This window comes from Pholis gunnellus (assembly GCF_910591455.1).
Source record: "Pholis gunnellus genome assembly, chromosome: 20".
Classification (NCBI taxonomy): domain Eukaryota; kingdom Metazoa; phylum Chordata; class Actinopteri; order Perciformes; family Pholidae; genus Pholis; species Pholis gunnellus.
Window position 1 is genome coordinate 1,103,478 of NC_136547.1, and position 12,872 is coordinate 1,116,349.

Here is a 12,872-nt window from a genome sequence, read left to right on the forward strand (position 1 = left end):
GTCCTCCAAACAGCCCCTCTGCTCTGTTGTTTGCTGATTCTCACCTGTACCAGGTAACAGAATACTGTTGCCCTGGAAACCCCAACAACAGAGGGTGTGTGATAGCTGTGTGGGAGTGTAAGTGATGCTCTCTGGCACATGATGGCAGCAGATTCCTAATATGGCCATCTACTGGACTTTGGAACTAATGAGAAGTCTTTCTGTCTCTCTCTATAAAGGATAATGTATAAGGTGGTTCATATTACAAAAGGAAAATAAAATTACCATGTAACTTCATTCTCTGTATACTGTACATCAGTGGCAGGCCATGCATTTTATACCTGGTCCTTCACTGCTGTCCTGCAGCTGAAACACATTATTATTTGTTTCGTGCAAAAACGAAGCCAACAGCTACGGATACACTAACTGCAGAGAATACGCCGAGACTGCGTCTCCTCTCTTCTCTGACTGCAGCTGGGACTGCTGCGCGAGGCTTCTGTGAGAGTACCCGCCTGTGTGTGCTTTGGGGCGGTGTCGGAGGGGCTCACGGCAGCATCCGCTGCTCGTTCATTAGAGTGCAGAACGTACGTGCTTTCACATCAGTCAAAACACCACGTCGGTCTCCAATAACACCAGAACAAGTCGCAAGATTTGTCACTAGTAGCTTTTGACAAAAAAAGTCGCCATGAGGGTTTGGAAAGTCACCAGATTTAGCGAGAAAGTCGCCAAGATGCCAACACTGGCACCGACTAAATATGTCCCCAGAGCAACATTGGACGTAACAATGGTTCCTATCACAAATTAAACCAAACAAAAATCCATCTTCATAAAAACAAGTTGTACAAATAATTATATAAACAAGCATCTTAAAGCTACTGCAGATGTACAAACAAAAGCAGTTGACTTACCAGAGCTGCTGTTCACTATTTAGCTGCTTTGTTAATCTCACAGTTGTTCAGTACATCCGTGCGTTTTAGTTCCAGTAAGAAGTCCTTCTCGATTCATTCGACAGTGAAGACAGTCCAGCCTCCCCAGTTGTATTTCTGGAATAGGTTTTAATGCATTTGAGGGTTTAAAATGTCTGCTCGACAGAGGCAGTAGATATTGGGATTGTCACCACCCAACATGTCAGGCTAGCCCACTGACCCATCAACCATATACTGTATTGGGAGAACCTTGCGTCTTTAATGTTCACAGTAACTCATGTAAAGGAGAAAGGGAATGAACATTGATAAGTTCAAGACATACAAGTTTCTTTACTTGAGTAAAAGTATGAATACAATAAAACCAAAAATACTCCATTACAAGTGAAGGTCCTGAATTCAGAATTTAACGTAATACTTCTGTACTATTACTGTCAAAAGCAAGTACAGTATTCCTTCCCCTGTCAGTGATACACTGTATGACATCATTAGATTGTTAATAATGATGCATCAATGCGTAAATCGCATTCTGCTGTTGGGGCTGCTCAAGAAGGATAGCCCTGTGGTTCCCAACTTAGGGCTTGGCCTCCTCAAAAGGGTCACAAGATAAATCTGAGGAGTCATGAGATAATTAATGGGGTACTAAAATGCTCTGTTACACACATTTATAATAATGTTTTGGACTTTTCTCTAAAATATTGGATAATCTGTCTCAAAGTGTTATTTAAAAAAAACTACCTTGTATAGTTTCTACTTATATACTAGTTGTATATACCTCTTATTTTCTCCTTTTAATTCTCTTTTTATTTGTACGTATTGCTGTCTTTGGGCTGCTGTAACATCTGAACTTCCCCTCAGGGGATCAATTAAGTCTTATTTTTTCTTAATGCCGCTACATCTAAACATGTACCAAAACAGTTTTTAGTCACAAAGAGCCACAAAGATGACATCAAATTGAAGAAAAACATGTAATTTAGTCTCACTGGGGCTATCTGGTTGAAAATAAATAGTGTCCTTGATTTACAAATCTGTGAAAAATAACAGGCTGCTGTTACATAACTAAATGTAAATCTTCTACTATGCAAAATGTTGACATTTCTCTAATTGCTTTGAAGCTGTTTTTTTTCATCACATTAGCACATTTGAGCTGATTCTGTTTTGTAGATAAGCATGCATTCTAATGTTGAACGTAAATTGCAGCACTCCTTTGTATCAACAATGTTTGAAGTTGAAAAAACATAAAAGTCATCTAAAGTGAGAACTATCTATGCCTAATGCCGTGTTCACACCAAACGTGGCGCGAATTATTCGCGTCTATTTCTGCTTAGTACGTGTTGTGGAAGTCCCAGATATCCCAGGAAACTAAATACCATTATGTCTGGGTTCATAACATAGTCCAGAGGAGCTCCGTGAATTGTATCTAGGTGTATTCATAGCCACAAGTCGACTGTCAAACCCAGTGGCGGGCCGTGGATTTTATACCTGGGCCTTCAGTGCTGTTCTACACTTCTAATAACGTCATTATGACGTCACAGCTACGGGTTATGATTTGTTTCGTGTAAAAGCCGCATATTCACATAACACTGCAACGTTTGACAAATGAAATAAAATGTTACATGAAGTTCAACACCTAGCATACAAAACACGAAATGCAGAGTGCAGATACATGAATACGAGCATGACGGGACGCTGCGTCATTAACGGACAATATAGTCCAAATCAATGTAACACAATGACAAACTCACAAGAGCAGTCGCATTCCACCACACGAGCACGAGCCATTCAAATATTATTCATAAAAACGCCACGATAGACAAATGAACAGTAGTAACTGTAGAGGTAAACAAACGAACTTCACTTACCAAATGCTGTCTATCCTCCTTTCTTTGTTGACAAAGAGTTTAATCCCAGTACATCAGTTCCAGTAAGAAGTCCTTCTCGATTCATCGATGCCAGTCGAGCCTCCCCAGTTGTATTTCGCCGGTCGTCGTCCGTCTTCCGCCGCCGTTCGGTCGTCGTCTTCGACCGCCATTCGGTTGTCTTCCGCTGCCGGTCGGTTGTCCGTCTCCCGCCGCCGGTCGGTTGTCCATCATCCGCCGCCGGTCGGTTGTCCGTCTTCCGCCGCCATTCGGTGGTCGTCTTCGGCCGTGGACCGGCGAAGGGCGGGCTGCGGTTGTGGAGCTGTTTCCCTGCGAACGTGGTCGTTGAGTTGTAGATCCACTCGAGTCTCTCCAAAACTACCGACGCTCAGTTAAAATGAAACACATTCACAGCCATAACATGTGCAACGCTTCTCCGACGCTGCATACCAATCCTTTTCCTGGCTGGGTCAGGGCTGCTAGCTGTGGGGTCATTTCTTACTATGTCCAGTTTGTTCAGAAATGTCCTTCTTGAGGAAAGCATTCCCAGTAACTCCGCCACTAAATCCGTTTCTCCTCCTTCCGCCATTTCATATTAAAAAAACAAAGGCTAGGTAAAATGTCTTTCAAATATTTCCACTTGAACTCTGTCTGCTACAACCAAAGCTCTGCTAGCAAGCATTATGTTTCGCGGGCACATAGTCACGTGCCCGCCCACTGTCCAATCACAGCACACTCTGCACCTTGCGGCAGAGAGGCATCAGGACTCTGAGCTGCGGTAATGCTGACGTAACTGTAGGCCTGCAAACCGCTCTGATGCGTCCATGAATCCCAAACTAAAGATCTGATTGGTTGAAGACTATGTCAATCAACAATATCATCCCCATTCAACTTAAACTGCACATGGAAGCACTGGGTGAGTCTGCAGGTCTGGGCCTCTCTTCTTACCTAGAGACACAGAGGTGAAATCTGATTGGATAAAAGCTCTACTTAAAACAAGCTGCACTGGAAGCAGCGCAACTGAGGAAGCACATTTCATTCGTTCTCAGAAGTGATTTGTACTACATGTGTGTACAAACACACATGTAGTACAAATCCCCTAGCCCCCCCTAATTGGGGAGCTCTCGGGTGCAATTAATTGAACACTAGGCCTATTTTGAGACCTCTGCGCGAAAATGTCATACCCACACTCTAAGGGGCTTATCTCACTAACTACAAGGTCTATTTGAATAATTTCAATGGAATTATAACACTAACACTTGTGATATTTATTTTTATATATGTACATATCAGTGTATAAGTTACTAATTAATGCTAAATGACTATAACACACAGCTCAAATAAAAAAATGTCAGGTTCACCTGAAAGAAAAAGCACTTTTATTGATTTGAAATGATGCTGTCCTAGGCTTAAACTCTCTCAAATCATACCACATCATGTCAGCAGTCCTTTTTAAAAAGAAATTGGCTTTGATAGAGTGAAGTATGCCTGAGAAATCAATGCCGGTGTACAGGTCAGCTTTGGTCAGCCAACGTCAATTCTGATTTTAGAAGCAGCCGATATAGCGGTTTTATTGTACTTTTAAATACTATATAACTATTTTTTTCACTTCTTTTATCACTAATAGTGTTCAATCTATCTAATACAGCAGTTTGGCATCATTTTGAGAGCCTGTGCTATATAAAAACCTGTAAAATATGGCTAATTTTCGTCAGAATTTCAGTTTTACGGGATGTATTTGAACCTAACACAGCCTGTGATTGGCCGATTTGCGCAATTCCCACAGTTCTGAATCCGGGAGACTCTGGGCATTGTAGTCATTTGTTCTTTGAGTTGTTTGACCAAATTTTAAGACAATAAAATAATCGAAAACTGTGATCCGCCCCCATGGGTCAAACCCATTGGCCAAAACTAAACTTTGTATTCATTCGTCATAGTGCGTCGCAGAGACTCCCTTGTTTTGGGCGAGTAAAGAGAGAGACCAGCTGAGAATTCAGGAAATAGATTCGATGGATTTCGGGCCGATTTTCTTCCAGAAAAACATCTAAAAGGTACGAAGCGTTTCAATATTTATGCTGTCAGGCTGTGTGTTGATCCGAGGTAGAATAATTGTAACTTTTTAACGGTGAAAAGTATAAATATTCTGAAGCTACAGTTCGACGTAGTGTGTTCTGCTGCTCCACGTGGATATTCTCTTTGTCTGAAAAGTGCCGTAGATCGCGGCTGGGATCGATAACTGTGAACATTGCTCGGCTTCTCCTGGTGAGAAATAGGTGAAATTGTGGTAGTACTTTGTGTATATATATTTTTCGGAGTGATTAAAATAGGTTACATGGTTCATTTTATCAGAATCTCTTCATCATGTACGTTTTTTAAATATTTTAAAATATCATTTCATTCGTTCTCAAAAGTGATTTGTACTACATGTGTACACTCTTTGCCCCCTTTTAAGGGAGCTCTCGGGCTCAAGAGGCCAAGAGCCACGTATGCCCCTGCCAACAATAAGTCACAATGAGCTTGTTCGAGCACAGGGAGAAGACCCCACCATCGGAGAGGTCGTGAGGCTCAAGGAGACAAGCGCAGCCCCTACCGATGAGACACGGAAAGCAGCAAATCTACTTACCAGAAAGCTCTTACGAGTGGAACAAACTACACCTGGAAAATGGGCTCCTGTACAGACGGACTGATGAAAGACAGCAGCTTGTATTGCCTGCAAAATACAAGCATGTGGCATTGAAACAACGAGATGGGGCATGTGGGAACTGAGAGAGTGATCCACTTGGCTAGGGAACGGTTTTATTGGCCTTACATGAAGAGAGAGATAGAGGACTAAGTCACAAGAAAGTGCACATGTATAAAACAGAAAAAACCTGTCACCCACACGCGTGCCCCCATGGGTAGTATAACCACTAGCTCCCCTCTAGAGCTTGTATGTGTCGACTACTTACATCTTGAGACCAGTCGAAGAGGATACCAATACATTCTAGTGGTAATTGATCATTTCACACGATTCGCCCAAGCATACTCTACAAAGAACAAATCTGGACGGACTGCGGCAGAGCGCATATATAATGACTTCATACCCAGGTTTGGTTACCCATCGAAACTGCACCACGATCAGGGTCGAGAGTTCAAGAACGAGTTGTTTTGGACGCTTCAGAAGCTGTCAGGGGTTGGTCATTCCAGAACGTCACCATACCATCCACAAGGCAACCCAGCCAAGAGGTTTAACCGCACCCTACTGCAGATGTTGTGAACGCTGGCAGAGAAGGAGAAAGAACGTTGGAAGGACCATCTTCCACAAATTGTACATGCGTACAATTGTACCCGACACGGGTCCACTGGCTACTCCTCTACTCATCACGGACTGGACTCCGGAAGAAGCACATGGATGTCCTTACCTCAACCCTTATCACTCACTACTCATCTCCTTCACTCTTTACAATTTGGACTACTGGAGAAGCACACCTGGCTGCACTTGAAAACTACACCCCTTCCACCTCGACTTCAGGATCCGCCTTCCATCTCCTCTACTCATCACGGACTGGACTCCTGAAGAAGCACATGGGTGCTCTTATCTTAACCCTCATCTTAACCCTTATCTTAACCCTTACCTTCACCTTTAACTCTAAACTTAACCATAACCCTTTACTTAAACATTTCTATAACCCTTACCTAAACCTAACCCTTATCTTAACCCTTATCTTGACCCTTATCTTTACCCTTACCTTCACCTTTAACTCTAAACTTAACCATAACCTTTTACTTAAACCTTTCTATAACCCTGACCTAAACCTAACCCTTATCTTAACCCTTATCTTAACCCTTACCTTCACCTATAACTCCAAACGTAACCCTAACCCTTTATTTAAACCTTTCTATAACCCTTACCTAAACCTAACCCTTATCTTAACCCTCATCTTAACCCTTATCTTAACTCCTTAATCCTAACCCTAACATGCACTGGTCTGCGCCCTCCTGAGACCTTTTCCCACCTATTCCTACGGGAACGCAGGCTGATTCCGGGGTACAGGTTTCAAAACCTTCCTACCACCAAACCCAGATGCCCCCTAAAGTAGGACAAGGTCAGGTCTCAGGGCCTAAATTGCATAACACAACCCTTATCTTAACCCATTCTTTAACCCTTTCAACCGTTTCAGCTTGTCCTGAGCCACTTCTTTGAAGAAAATCTTTGAAACTATGTTTACTTTGACAAGATCTACTTTTGGCCTTTTCCCAGCCTGAAACATATTTTAGCATAAACAGTGAAAATCCATCTTTAGGCAGTAAAGTGCTGAAAACAGCAGATATTCATGAAAATGACATGAAACTGTTAAATCAACTGTCTTGAGCCACTTCTTTGAAGAACATCTTTGAAACTATGTTTACTTTTACAAAATCTTCTTTTGGCCTATTCCCAGCCTGAAACATCTTTCAGCATAAACAGTGAAAATCCATCTTTAGGCAGTAAAGTGCTAAAAACAGCAGATATTCATGAAAATGACATGAAACTGTCAAATCAACTGTCCTGAGCCACTTCTTTGAAGAAAAGGGGTGACTGTGGCTGAGTGGAGAGTAGGGCCGTCTTTCAATCAGAGGATTGGTGGTTCACACCCTGGCTCTAGCACCACTAGTTGCAAGTCGATGTGTCATTGAGCAAGACACTTAACCCCAAAAATTGCTCCCGTAGCTGTGCCTACGGTATGATAGCATCTAAAATGTAAGTCGCTTTTTATAAAAGCATCAGCTAAATGACTGTAATGTAATGTAAAAAAAGCTTTGAAACTATGTTTACTTTGACAAAATCTACTTTTGGCCTCTTCCCAGTCTGAAACATCTTTTAGCATAAACAGTGAAAATCCATCTTTAGGCAGTAAAGTGCTGAAAACAGCAGATATTCATGAAAATGATATGAAAATGTTAAATCAACTGTCCTGAGCCACTTCTTTGAAGAAAATCTTTGAAACTATGTTTACTTTCACAAAATCCACTTTTGGTCTCCTCTCGGCCTGAAACGTGTTTTAAGAGCATAAAAAGCTGAGCATGTAACTTAAACCAGTATGAAGATAGTTAGATGGAGTGAGTGAGTGAAACAGGCAGAGAGACAGCTAGATGGAGTGAGTGAGTGAAACAGGCAGAGAGACAGTTAGATGGAGTGAGTGAAACAGGCAGAGAGACAGTTAGATGGAGTGAGTGAGTGAGACAGGCAGACAGTTAGATGGAGTGAGTGAGTGAGTGAGAGGCAAACAGACGGTTTTATGTACTGAGTGAGTGAGTGAAATTTAACTGTCACATATGTGATGAGTGAGACAGGCAGGACAGTCATTTGTACTGAGTGAGTGAGACAGGCATACAGACAGTTTTATGTACTGAGTGAGTGAGACAGAGGGATAGACACAGAGACAGTCATACAGTTAGGTGGAGTGAGTGAGGCAGACAGGCAGAAGGACAGTCATTTGTACTGAGTGAGTGAGTGAAATATAACTGTCAGCATTTAAGTAAGCCTGTAAGTAAGTAAATAAGCAAGCAAGTAAGTAAGTAAGCAAGCAAGTAAGTAAGTAAGTAAGTATTTACTGAAGTAAGCCTGTAAGTAAGTAAGCCTGTAAGTAAGCCTGTAAGTAAGCCAGTAAGTAAGTAAGCCAGTAAGTAAGCCTGTAAGTAAGTAAGCAAGCAAGTAAGTAAGTAAGTAAGCATGCCTGTAAGTAAGTAGGCAAGTAAGCATTTAAGTAAGCCTGTAAGTAAGTAAGTAAGCCTGTCAGTAAGTAAGTAAGTAAGACTGTAAGTAAGTAGGTAAGTAAGTAAGTAAGCCTGTAAGTAAGTAAGTAAGCAAGCAAGTAAGTAAGTAAGTAAGCAAGCAAGTAAGTAAGTAAGCCTGTAAGTAAGTAAGCCTATAAGTAAGTAAGCAAGGAAGTAAGTAAGCAAGTAAGCAAGTAAGCAAGTAGGCAAGCAAGTAAGTAAGTAATCCTGTAGGTAAGCATCGGAAGCATCCCAAGCTTCTATCAGGAATCCTCTGAAGAATGTAGGGTTGGAGGAGGCCACTTGTAAAGATACTGTGAATGGATCAAGGAGGACAGACCAATGTCAGCCGCCTGGAGAGATGATATGTGGACTGTCAGCCCAGCTGCCAGGATAAATGTTGGCATTGAACTTTTCTGTAATCCCTAACATTCCCATTGAATGCAACGAAGTGACGTAATACAATGAGCGATGCACAGAACAAGGGATATAGTATATCTCAGCACCATTTCCCTCCCAACTCGTCAAACAAACACTTGGTTAGTCAACCTACGCTTTAATTGTTGGAATGCTCTTAAGCATTCCAACAATTAGCGTACGTATTTTGGCACTCTTCTTCTGCATTTTTTAAGCTACAGAAACCGTTCAAATATCAAAATGTTCAGCTCTTTCAGCTCATGCTGGCTATATCTCTTCATATTTCTAATCTTTAAACTTTTTGAATTATTAAGCTTTTTGCACTTTTTTTTTGAATGGGTTTCTATGGAGAATATTTTCAAATCCTCTTAAACTTCTTCAACTTTCAAATCCTTCTACTTCCTCATACTTTCAGCTACAGACACCATTTTAACTTTAAACTGTTGAGAAAATCCTGATCTATTGCCGCATAATTCAGCTTTTTGATATCTTTTTAACTTTTTGAACTGTCCCATTTGAACTTTTATGATTTTTTCAGTCCTTTTCTGCCTTTATAATGGCTGTGTATTGCGCAGCTTAGAGTGCGTGATGTCACTGCTAGAGTGAAGAGCAGCTTCAGATTCTTGTGAAAAAAATATTTGTCTTTTGCCTTTGCCTCCACAATTTTCACTCTTCATATATATTTTTTTGATCTTGAAGTAGCTAATCGTGTCGTTGTCATACATAAGTGACTGTGGAATCCCACAGATTTACACATTTGCAGAAAATCACTTAATTGAGAGGAAAACCAACTTTATGCTCCATAGAGATCAATGTTAAAACTGACCACTCATTTCTCAAAGAAAGCAGACGGTACCAGTTTTGTATATTGCGTTGGAGCTCACATTTGTAACACCACAAACATAAAAAACACATCAACGCATTCGGGAGAGTCTTATCTTTCTCACGGTATCCATATTTTATTGATTAGTCTCATGGTTTTGGTATAAAGGGCATATGTTCGACAGCTAGTTTTGTTGAAAATCACTGTTCACTCTAATCTCTCACACAGGTGCTCCAATCACCAACCAGTGCACCCAAGCACACAGGTGTTTATATGAGCTCATTAGTGATGTTTATAAACACACAGAGGCACTGGGACACACGCACACACGACTTGGTGATATGTGTGATGCAGCTCAGCCAATCAAATATGGGTATTCTGACAAGTTTCCTGATTCCAGTGAGATGTACACACACCATGACACAAGTGGGCGAGACGAGGAAAGACTTGGCAGAGCAGGACAATAATTACTTTAGCTGTAAATGTTAAAACATAGGACAATCTCCAAATGAGAAGGATTGCCAGAGAGATCAGAGTGTCTGTCTGGTTATCTCTCTCAGTCTGTCACTCTCTCCCTCCGTCTGTCTGTGTCTCACTCTCTCTCTGTCTGTCTCTCTACGCACACGACTTGGAGGGATTGTTAGACCTCCTGTCTGTCTGTCTCTTTCTCACACTCACTCAGTCCATCTAACTGTCTGTATGCCTGCCTGTCTGTCCCTCTCTCACACTCACTCAGTCCATCTAACTGTCTGTCTGCCTGCCTGTCTGTCTCTCTCTCACACTCACTCAGTCCATCTAACTGTCTGTCTGCCTGCCTGTCTCTCTCTCACACTCACTCAGTCCATCTAACTGCCTGTCTGCCTGTCTGTCTCTCTCTCACACTCACTCAGTCCATCTAACTGTCTGTCTGTCTCTCTCTCACACTCACTCAGTCCATCTAACTGTCTGTCTGTCTGTCTGTCTCTCTCTCACACTCACTCAGTCCATCTAACTGTCTGTCTGCCTGCCTGTCTGTCTCTCTCTCACACTCACTCAGTCCATCTAACTGTCTGTCTGCATGTCTGTCTCTCTCTCACACTCACTCAGTCCATATAACTGTCTGTCTGTCTGTCTGTCTCTCTCTCTCTCACACTCACTCAGTCCATCTAACTGTATGTATGCCTGCCTGTCTGTCTCTCTCTCACACTCACTCAGTCCATCTAACTGTCTGTCTGCCTGCCTGTCTGTCTCTCTCTCACACTCACTCAGTCCATCTAACTGTATGTATGCCTGCCTGTCCGTCTCTCTCTCACTCACTCAGTCCATCTAACTGTCTGTCTGCCTGCCTGTCTCTCTCACACACTCACTCAGTCCATCTAACTGTCTGTCTGCCTGTCTGTCTCTCTCTCACACTCACTCAGTCCATCTAACTGTCTGTCTGCCTGCCTGTCTCTCTCTCACACTCACTCAGTCCATCTAACTGTCTGTCTGTCTGCCTGTTTCTCTCTCACACTCACTCAGTCCATCTAACTGTCTGTCTGCCTGCCTGTCTCTCTCTCACACTCACTCAGTCCATCTAACTGTCTGTCTGCCTGCCTGTCTCTCGCTCACACTCACTCAGTCCATCTAACTGTCTGTCTATCTCTCTCTCACACTCACTCAGTCCATCTAATTGTCTGTCTGCCTGTCTGTCTCTCTCTCACACTCACTCAGTCCATCTAGCTGTCTGTCTGCCTGTCTGTCTCTCTCTCACACTCACTCAGTCCATCTAACTGTCTGTCTGCCTGCCTGTCTCTCGCTCACACTCACTCAGTCCATCTAACTGTCTGTCTGTCTCTCTCTCACACTCACTCAGTCCATCTAATTGTCTGTCTGCCTGTCTGTCTCTCTCTCACACTCACTCAGTCCATCTAACTGTCTGTCTGTCTCTCTCTCACACTCACTCAGTCCAGCTAATTGTCTGTCTGTCTCTCTCTCACACTCACTCAGTCCATCTAATTGTCTGTCTGCCTGTCTGTCTCTCTCTCACACTCACTCAGTCCATCTAACTGTCTGTCTGCCTGTCTGTCTCTCTCTCACACTCACTCAGTCTATCTAACTGTCTGTCTGCCTGCCTGTTTCTCGCTCTCTCGCTCTCTCTCTCTCCCTCTCTCTCATATACAGTCATTCAGGTCTTAGAGATTTTGAGAGGACTTTTCATATTTGTAATCTTTAAATCTTTTGAATTATTCAGCTTTTTGCAATTGTTTTGAATTGGATATCTATGGAGAAAATCTTCAAATCTTTCAAAGCCTTCTCCTTTCTCATACTTTCAGCTACAGACACCATAGTTCAACATTTCAACTAGAAGGGTTTTCAGCAGTACAGTTTAAATTCTCTTGGGCTTCAACATTTTTCAAACAGGTAGTCTCCCATTTCTGTATTTTCAGCAATTTTTAATCTTTAAACTTTTTGAATTATTAAGCTTGAATTTTTTTTAATTGGATATCTATTTTCAGCAATGTTTTTGCAATTAATTTCAGCTTTCAGCATTCCAAAGCATTTTCAGCAGGAAATGCATTTTCTAGTTAACCTATGCTACCTAAACTGTGGCACACTATGGCCCCCCTCTCGTATCAGTTTTGCATGTAGAAGGGACTGCATGACAGTTTCCACTCATTACATGCATAGTGTCTTTTCAAAATGAACCTTCACAGCAAGTTAGATGAAGATAACCACTTGTGTTTAGGAAAAGATCGTGGTTGACTTTAACGTCACTGACTAACTCACGTGAATAATAAGTCACATGACAAATAAAGTCACATGACAAAATAAGTTAACACTGAAGTATCTTTTCATACGGTATTTGACAGCGGTGTCCTGGGTGTAAATCCTGTGTTTATGTGATCCATGCTCTTTATGTTAGGTTAGTTGCTCTGGCTGTGTTGTAATGACACAGGTGGGGTTACATTGGAGTTAGTTGAAAGCCCGGTGCATCGGTTCCAGACGCCGAGGGGCACTGACCAAGCATCCATATTTGATGAGTTAGAAGTAATATCAGCTTGTAAATCGAGCAAATTTTATTATTTCAGGTATGAAACTTATATGGTATAACAAGTCCACAAATGATGTTATGGCAAGCATGATTCAAGGCTGATATGAAACGTATTCATGAAA